An 8,142-nucleotide genomic window follows, 5' to 3' on the forward strand; every position below is an offset into this window, starting at 1 on the left:
CAGCCCACGCCCCTCCCCGCCCAGCCCACGCCCCTCCCCGCCCAGCCAGCGATCCGGACACGGCGGCCCTTCTCCGCAAATCCTGCACGCAGCCATCTGGGCCTGTGAGTCACACCCAGGAGTCGAAGCACTATCAGTTCACATTTTCAGTTTTAGGTTCCCATGTTCACGCTGAGAGTGTCTGTCTTTATGAAAGATCTCATTCAATAGACATTCATTCAACGCATTTTTAGTGAATACCTATTATGTGCCAAGCAATGTGAGCTGCCAAGATAAAACAATACAGACTGATTTACTGGGTTGAACTGTACATCCATCACTTACTTAGCTGACTATAAGTAAGTTATGTACACACTTATCCGAACTCTCAGAGGCGAAGGAGGCACAGATAATTTTTAAGAGGATAATCCAAACATGCATCCTTGTATAAAATAGCATGCTTGCCGTCCTGGCTCAAAACTAGAGCTCTCTGCGGACTTTTTTGTTGTTTTTTTTTTTGTCTCTGGCAGTGGCTTTACAATATTTGGTGGAATTCTAGGAACCTATTCTAAGGAAATAATCAGATATATGGTCAAAGATTTATAATATATGGGTGGTCATGACAGTGTTACTTAAAAGAGGAAAAATGCAAACCCTCTGTTGAATAAGAGAGGTTTGATAAAATGTGTGCCTGTCTGTAGGATGGCAAATCATTACAAATCATTACAAAGCAAGTTTTAAAGAATACTTAGTGATGTGGGAAAATGTTTCCCTTATATATTAAGATTTAAAACTCAGGATATAAAAATACACATGGTTTATGTTTTCAATATGAGGGAATAGCCATATATCCAGAGAAAAAGAGACTGAGAGGATGGATACTGAAATTAACAATGTATCTCTGGGGGCAAAATCTTGCATAGCTTCTATTTTCTTCTTTCACTATTTTCAAAAAATATTATTTATTTGAGAGAGAGAGAGAGAGAATCTCAAGCAAACTCCGCACTGAGTGCGGAGGCCCAGACAGGGCTCGATCTCACGATTCTGAGATCACGACCTGAGCCGAAATCAAGAGCCAGATGCTTAATCGACTGAGCCACCCAGGCACCCACTTCTTTCACTAACTTTTTAAATGTTCTGCATAATTGTTTACTATTTTTATAATTAAAAAAACAATAAACTTTTAAAAAATTGGTGCACTTTCCTCTGTGGAATTAGTTTTTAAATATTAAAAAGAAACAAAACTCATCTCCACCCCCTTCAACATCTTCACCTTTCCTCAAATAATACTCATTCTGGTTCTGTCACACTAACTCAAAACTTTTGAACCAATTTATAATATTGTGGCAAATTGTGTTTATGATACACTGTACAGGCAATTAAGTCAATCAATTTACTTTCTGATCGCATGAGGTATAATACCTTCACCTCCGCAAGCTATTGGGAAGACTGGACAACACAAAGAAGGGAGGGACCTAGTTTGGTGCCTGGCCCACCATGAGCCCCCACTCCCCCTTCCCTCCCACTCGGCCAGCATTTAGTCCCCTCACCCCTCCCTGCCTTGTATAATGTTAAATTCTTTTATAATAAACACATCTTTTTCAATGTGGTAAAATATACATAACATTTACCATATTAACCTTTTTTAAGTGCCCAGTTTCGTGGCATGAAGTACACTGTTTTGCAATAGTCACCATCATCCATCTCCAGAACTTTTTTCATCTCCCCAAACTGTAACTTTGTACTCATTACAAAATAAATCCCCATTCCCTCATTCCGCTCTCTGTCTTTATGACTGTGACAACTCTATGGATCTCATGTAAGCAGAATCTTCTAGTACTTCTCCTTTTGCGACTGGCTTAATGCACTTTGCCTAATGTCCTCAAGGTCCATCTAATGTGGCGTGTGTCTGAATTACCTTCTTTTTTAAGGCTGAATAATATTACACTGTATGTCCATAGCACATTTGGTTTATCTGTTCATCTTTTGGTGGACGCTTGGGTTACCTCCACCTTTTGGTTACTGTGGATAAGCTGCTATGAACATGGGTGTGCAGATACCTGTCTGAGCAATTCTTCTGCTTGAAGTAGAGATCGCTGGATCATATGCTAATTCTATTTTTAATTTTCCAACGCATCACCCAACTGTTTTCATTAGTGGCTGCACCATTTTACATTTAATAGTGTTATTCACTTTTCTTCTCCCTAATTAAGTCTATACCTCCTTGGGATCAAGTGCATGCCCTTCTGAATCCCTCAGAGCAGCTAGAAAATTGCCTCAAGCATTGCAGATGCTCAATAAATACTTGATGAATTTAGGTTCCTTTTTTCTAACTTCTAGAAGCTCATTTCCACAGTTGGTGTGTCCTTTTTCTCCTGCTCATTCTTACCTTGGCTCTAATAAATGGTGATGGAGTCAATCTCTGCCAATAATCTCCATATCTTTAATGATGTATAAACTTTGGTCACGCAGCTTCCTCTTCAGTGTCACTCAGCTGTTAAGAGCTTGGGCAATGGAGTCAGAAAGACCTGGCCTCAAGTCCTGGCTCTGCCACCTGCAAGGCATATGACCTTGGGCGAGGTTCTAACCTCTTGTTTTAGATATTTCTTGCTGTATAACAACACACTCTGAAACTTAGTGGCTTGAAACAATAACCATTTCATTATTCATTACAATTCTGTGAGTCTGCTGAGTCAATTCTTGGACCCCACATGGTGTCCACTGGGGTCATTCACATGGCTGCATTCATTAGTGAGCTTGGCTAGGGTTCAGATAACCAAGAAGGCCTCACTCACATGTCTGGCCCCTCGGCAGGGAGGGCTAGAATCACTGGAGACTGGCTGGCCTTTTCTCTTTTTAATGAGTCTCTCATAAAAACTGGGCCTCCTTTTCTGTGAGGTCTCTCTCTCAACAGGTTAATGAGGCTTCTTTCCGTGGCAATTGGCTTTCAAGAGAACAAAAATGAAAACTGCCCGTCGTCTTATGACATAGACCAGAATGGGCCCAGTATCACTTCCAATGTATTCTACTGTTGAAAGCAGCTGTGGCTCAGCTGAGACTCGAGGGGAGGGGAAATACTGTAGAGAGCGACACTTGGTGGGAGGACGGCCATGTGCATCCTGGGATGGGGGCACTGGTGGCCATATTTGCAGACAACCCATCTCTAAGCCTCTGCTTCCCCATCTGTAAGATGGGAGATAATAATAGTAGTTATTTATAGGATTATAGTGAAGAGTCAATGTGATAATGCGGGTAAGATCTGCATGTATCATGATTCCAATCGTTATTATTGTGGTTTTACTCCAAGGAGGGTGGAAGTTGTTCAGGCACCTTCTGAAATTCACTTCTCTTCTCTTTCTTTAGTAAGATCAATATCACGCTAATCATCACCACAAAGAGTACTGGGATCAACACAACAATCGCTATTCTCACTGCCACCAGCCAAGACTGGCCTCTTGGGAATCCTCAGGGCTTTCCAGTCCCCACACCCTTGCTCCTTACTTCCCTCCTGAGGTGCAGCTCTTGGAATGAGAGGTCATCACATAGTCTTTGGAGTTTACTTTCAAAATGCAAGAGCTTTCTGTAATTTGTTTTTATGAAATCAGCATTTTGCTTATTGAAACATTTTAATGCCTTCTTTGATCTATGAGATTGCATTATGTACTTTCATGAAAGAAAAATAAAAAGCAGAGGGTAGCACAAAATATACTCACCTCATAACTCAGATATTCAAAGAAAAATGTCATTTCCATGCTGATCTGGTTTTTCTCACCAAATCATATCCATTGGTGAGTAGGAGGGAAGATTTGCTTGAGTCAATCTGATTTAAAGAGTAGTCTAATCTGTTCATCCAAGGAGTTCCTTCTAGAGTAGATCTCTTGGATAAAATGCTCTGTATCTTAGTCTTTCCCTTTTTTTAAGATGGTCTCTGGGTGTAAGTGGGATGACATGGCTATTGGTGCTTCCTGGACAAATGGAAGAGCCAGAGTCCTTGGGGCCATGTCCTATCCAGATCCTCTGGTCTCCATGGTGATGCCCCTTCTCCACCTACTGGCTGCTTGCCCTGCAGGCATTGGCAGCTGAAGCTGAGTCTGATAACTGGGTTGACCTCTCTGGGTTTCTGCAGCACTCCTAACTGCCACCGGCCCGATTCCATTTTAGCTGCGTCCCTGTGGGTGCTATGGCCACTTGGTGACTCAGGCAGTCTGCTTTGCAGCCTTCTCTCTGGAACAACCTCTCTCCAATCCAACAACCTCTCTGGCATTCTCCACTGCCCAATTCTCAGCCCCTTCTGGGTTCAGCCTCCCTCTGGTTGACCACACTGCCAGCTCTATCACCTTAGCCTTTAGAAGTCTTGCTCTCTCAAATAATGCTTTGTTAAACATATTGTGTGTGGCTGGTAATTTCCAGGAACAGATACAGAAGATTGGAATTATTATATTTTAAGATGGTCCCATTTACCTCCAAAGTCACTATTACCAATTTATACTTTATTTCCCCATACCCATGTTAATTCTGGAGATTATCAACTTTATAAAGTTGGGCCAATATGATGGTTCTTAAAAAGGGATTTGAGTATTGCTAAGCATTTTTTCTTATATTTATTGACCATATCTATTCTGTGAATTTCCTGTTCATATCTTGACTTCTCTTTTTTATTGTTTTTTTTTTTTTTTCTTATGGATTTACATATCCAAGTGTCTACATTACCAGTTCTGGAGGCTGGAAGGTCCAAGATCAAGGTGTCTGCCAGGTGAGCATCTGGTGAGAGCTCTCCCTTGGGTTACAAAGTCTTCTTGCTGTGTCTTCATGTGGCCTTTCTTTGATGCATGCGTATGGAACATGAAAGACCTCCCTCTTCTTATAAGACCACCAATCCTATCAGATTATGATCATTTAACTGGAATTACCTCCTAAAAGCCCTATCTCCAAATATTATCACATTGTAGGTTAGGGCTTCAATATATGAATGGGGGGAGGAGAGGCACATGGTTCAGTCCATAGCACCAGGGTACTATTCATTTGTTATATATATACACACATGTATATATATATATGAATGTATTTGTGTATGTATATGCATATATATGTATCTTCAAATATTGACTTTTAATTTTGTTAATTGTGTCTTCTGTTATAGAGAAGTTTTTAGTTTTGCTGAGTCAAATTCATTCATCTTTTCTTTACAGGTGCTTATTTTTATGATTTAAGAAGGCCTTCTATACCCCAAAGGTCATAAACAAATGATTTGTTCTTCCACAGTTTAGAAGAATTTGTGCATAAGCCTTTTGAGACTGATGCCTTTTGCAGGGGCAGGAAGGAGGTATAGTTTTAACTGATAGTTTAATTTCTTTAATGGTTATTCATTTAAGGTTTCTACTTCTTGAACAAATGTTGGTTATTTATATTTTCCTAAAAAATCATCTATCTCATCTGGGTCTCAAATTCATTGGCATAAAGTTGTTCCTAACATTCCCTTTAAAAATTACCCTTTATATGTGTACATCTGTCCTTTTCACGCCTAATATTGCCTACTATTTTCTCTTTTTTATTAACTGTTCTAGCAAAATAATTTTTTGCCTTAAACAAACCTGTGGTTTTATTGATCAAGTTTGCTGATTTTTTCCTCTATTTCATTAATTTCTGTTCCTCTATCAACTGATTAATTTCTTACCACTTATTTTGGCTTCCTTTTGTTTTTCTTCTCAATCTTTTTTATGTTCTAATAAATAAATGTAAGGCTAGAGTTTTCTTCTGAAAATTGCTTTGGCCATATCCCATTGGCTTTGATGTGTGCTGTTTTCATTGTGGTCCAGTTCCAAGCAGTTTATTTCCTCTATAAACCAAGAGATCTTTAGAAGTGTTTTTATATTTCAGGAGCATAGACTTATTTTAGCTCCCTATTTGTTAATTTCTAAATTTATTGCATTCTGGCCAATGAATGTGGCCTGTATAATAACAGTTTTTAAAAATATGTTGCCATTTCCTTTGGGCATAGAACAGAGCCAAATTTGGTGAGCTCTGTATGTGTGCTTTTAACTAAGACAAAAAAAAAAGCTTAATATTGCATTATTTCTACCTTCCAGTTTTGTCATAGCTTCTGGGATAGGCAATCATTTAGTTGCCTTTGGTAACAAAACTTATCGTTGACTAATTTATTCAATAGATATTTATTGAGTGCCTTCATGTTCTAGGCACCACAGGCTTTGGGGTACACAAAGGTGAGCAAAAACAGACATTCTCTGCCTTTATGAGTTTAGAGTCTAGTGAGAGAAGCAGACATGAGCCACATGATCCCATCAGTGAGACAATGGGCCAAAGCAAAAATATTTGATTCTGGAATGCATATCACAGAAGATCCTGTCCTAGAGAAAGCTTTCCTGATATTTGAGCAGAGAGCCAAAAAGGGAACAGACATCCACTGGGAAAAGGGCTGGGAAGGGAGGAGAAAAGTGTTGTAGGCAGAATGGCATGTTGCAAGGCCCTTTGTGCAGTGTGAACAAGGCGTCCTGGGCCCTGGAGGTAGGCCAGTGTGCCTGCAGCGCCCACAGCCGCGTGTTCATAGTGCTGGCCAAACTGGGAAGAGCGCATGCGTGTCCCTGGTAGATGGAGAGGGGGTGCAGTCCGCGCAAGGCCTTATGAAGAGTTTTTGTCTTCATTTAAGAAAAATGGGAAGCCATTAAAAGACTTTAGGGAGCCTAAAAGGATCACATTTGTGGTTTTAAAAAATAAATTGAAGAGGAACTGGTCATGTTTGCTCTGGGAATGTTTTTTTATTCCTTGATGCTGTGCACATAGAGGTCCTGCTTCCCTTCTTGCTCCCTCCCTTTAGTGAAGTCAAACTAAACATGTTTAAGAAAAAGAATTGGCCAGTGCCTTGTCCATTAGAAGCCTACAGATTACCTTGTACATTTGGAACCAAGCCTGCCCTGGTGATAGATTATAATAATGATAACAACAACACTCACATTACAAAGAATGATAGCTATCATTTTTTGAGCATTTATTATGGGTCCTAGCTCTGTGCCAGATCCTCTTCAAGTTTTATCTCAATCTTTACAAACTTACATGATTTTTTTTTACCACATATATCAATCACTCTATCTGCCACCCCTTCTAAGGGAAACTTCCTTGCCTACCACCTCAGCTGAAGGAGGGCTGGCCCCAGTGGCTGCAATTTGTTCAAGGTAACCATCTTCAAACACATGCACACACAGACACACACATGCATGTGCACACAACTTGATTGGGTCAGAGGTGGTACTTGGACCCAATAGCAACCAATCCATTGGCCAGCCAGCAGTTTTTAGGGTATCACAACACAAAAAGCCTTGTCCAAATAAATTCTTGCTTTTAGAAATTTCAAGCTGGGGGTATATAAAGGAAATCACTCAAGTGCAGAAAATGGATTTGGAAGATGAGAAGCCATGATGGGCCCGAGGGAGTTGAGGGCATGAGTAAGTAAAGGTATAAGTAAGCAGAAGCTGTGAGGTAGAGAAAACATACCCAGGAGGAAGATGGAGAAACTGGTTCACAGGGAAGAGAAGTAGACTCAAGAAGCTCAAGTCAGCTCTTGAATAACAGCTGAGTCAGGTGAATAATGGGCACCAGAGAAAGGCTCCACATACTCACACCCTGGGATCCAAGGCCAGTCTCTGAAAGCCCAGCTACAGAGTGGTTCCTACTCTAAGCTTTGCATGAGATGCTTGCCTCCCTCACCAGGCCTTACCAGAGGCTCATTATGGAGTGTGGCTGAAGGAATCTCTGCTCCATGCAGCATATGGGACTCAGCATTCCCATGCACAGAGGAAGAAACAGAGGCTCAGAGGTTAAGTAACTTTCCCAAGTTGGTAGGGCAGAAAATCCAACTCAAATTAACATGAATGTAGAGCTTGTGTTCTTAAGCATAATACTATTCATATGGCAGTGACAGGAATTATCTGTTCAAAAATGTTTGTTCAAACCTTTAGTTTTTCTTACCTTGAAAACAAACACACAGGACATACAACTTTCAAATCAGCAAGCCAAATAACTTAGCATTGTTGGCCTATTAAGTATTATGGCTTAACAATAGCTAACACAAGAAGATCCTTGCTTTTGAGGGGACTGCACAAAAGCAGTGTTTTTGCGTCAGCTATTTGGGGGTTGGGGGTGGTGAGGTGG

Source organism: Mirounga leonina, unplaced genomic scaffold, assembly GCF_011800145.1.
Source record: "Mirounga leonina isolate KUSES-001 unplaced genomic scaffold, KU_Mleo_1.0 Mir_173, whole genome shotgun sequence".
Taxonomy (NCBI): Eukaryota; Metazoa; Chordata; class Mammalia; order Carnivora; family Phocidae; genus Mirounga; species Mirounga leonina.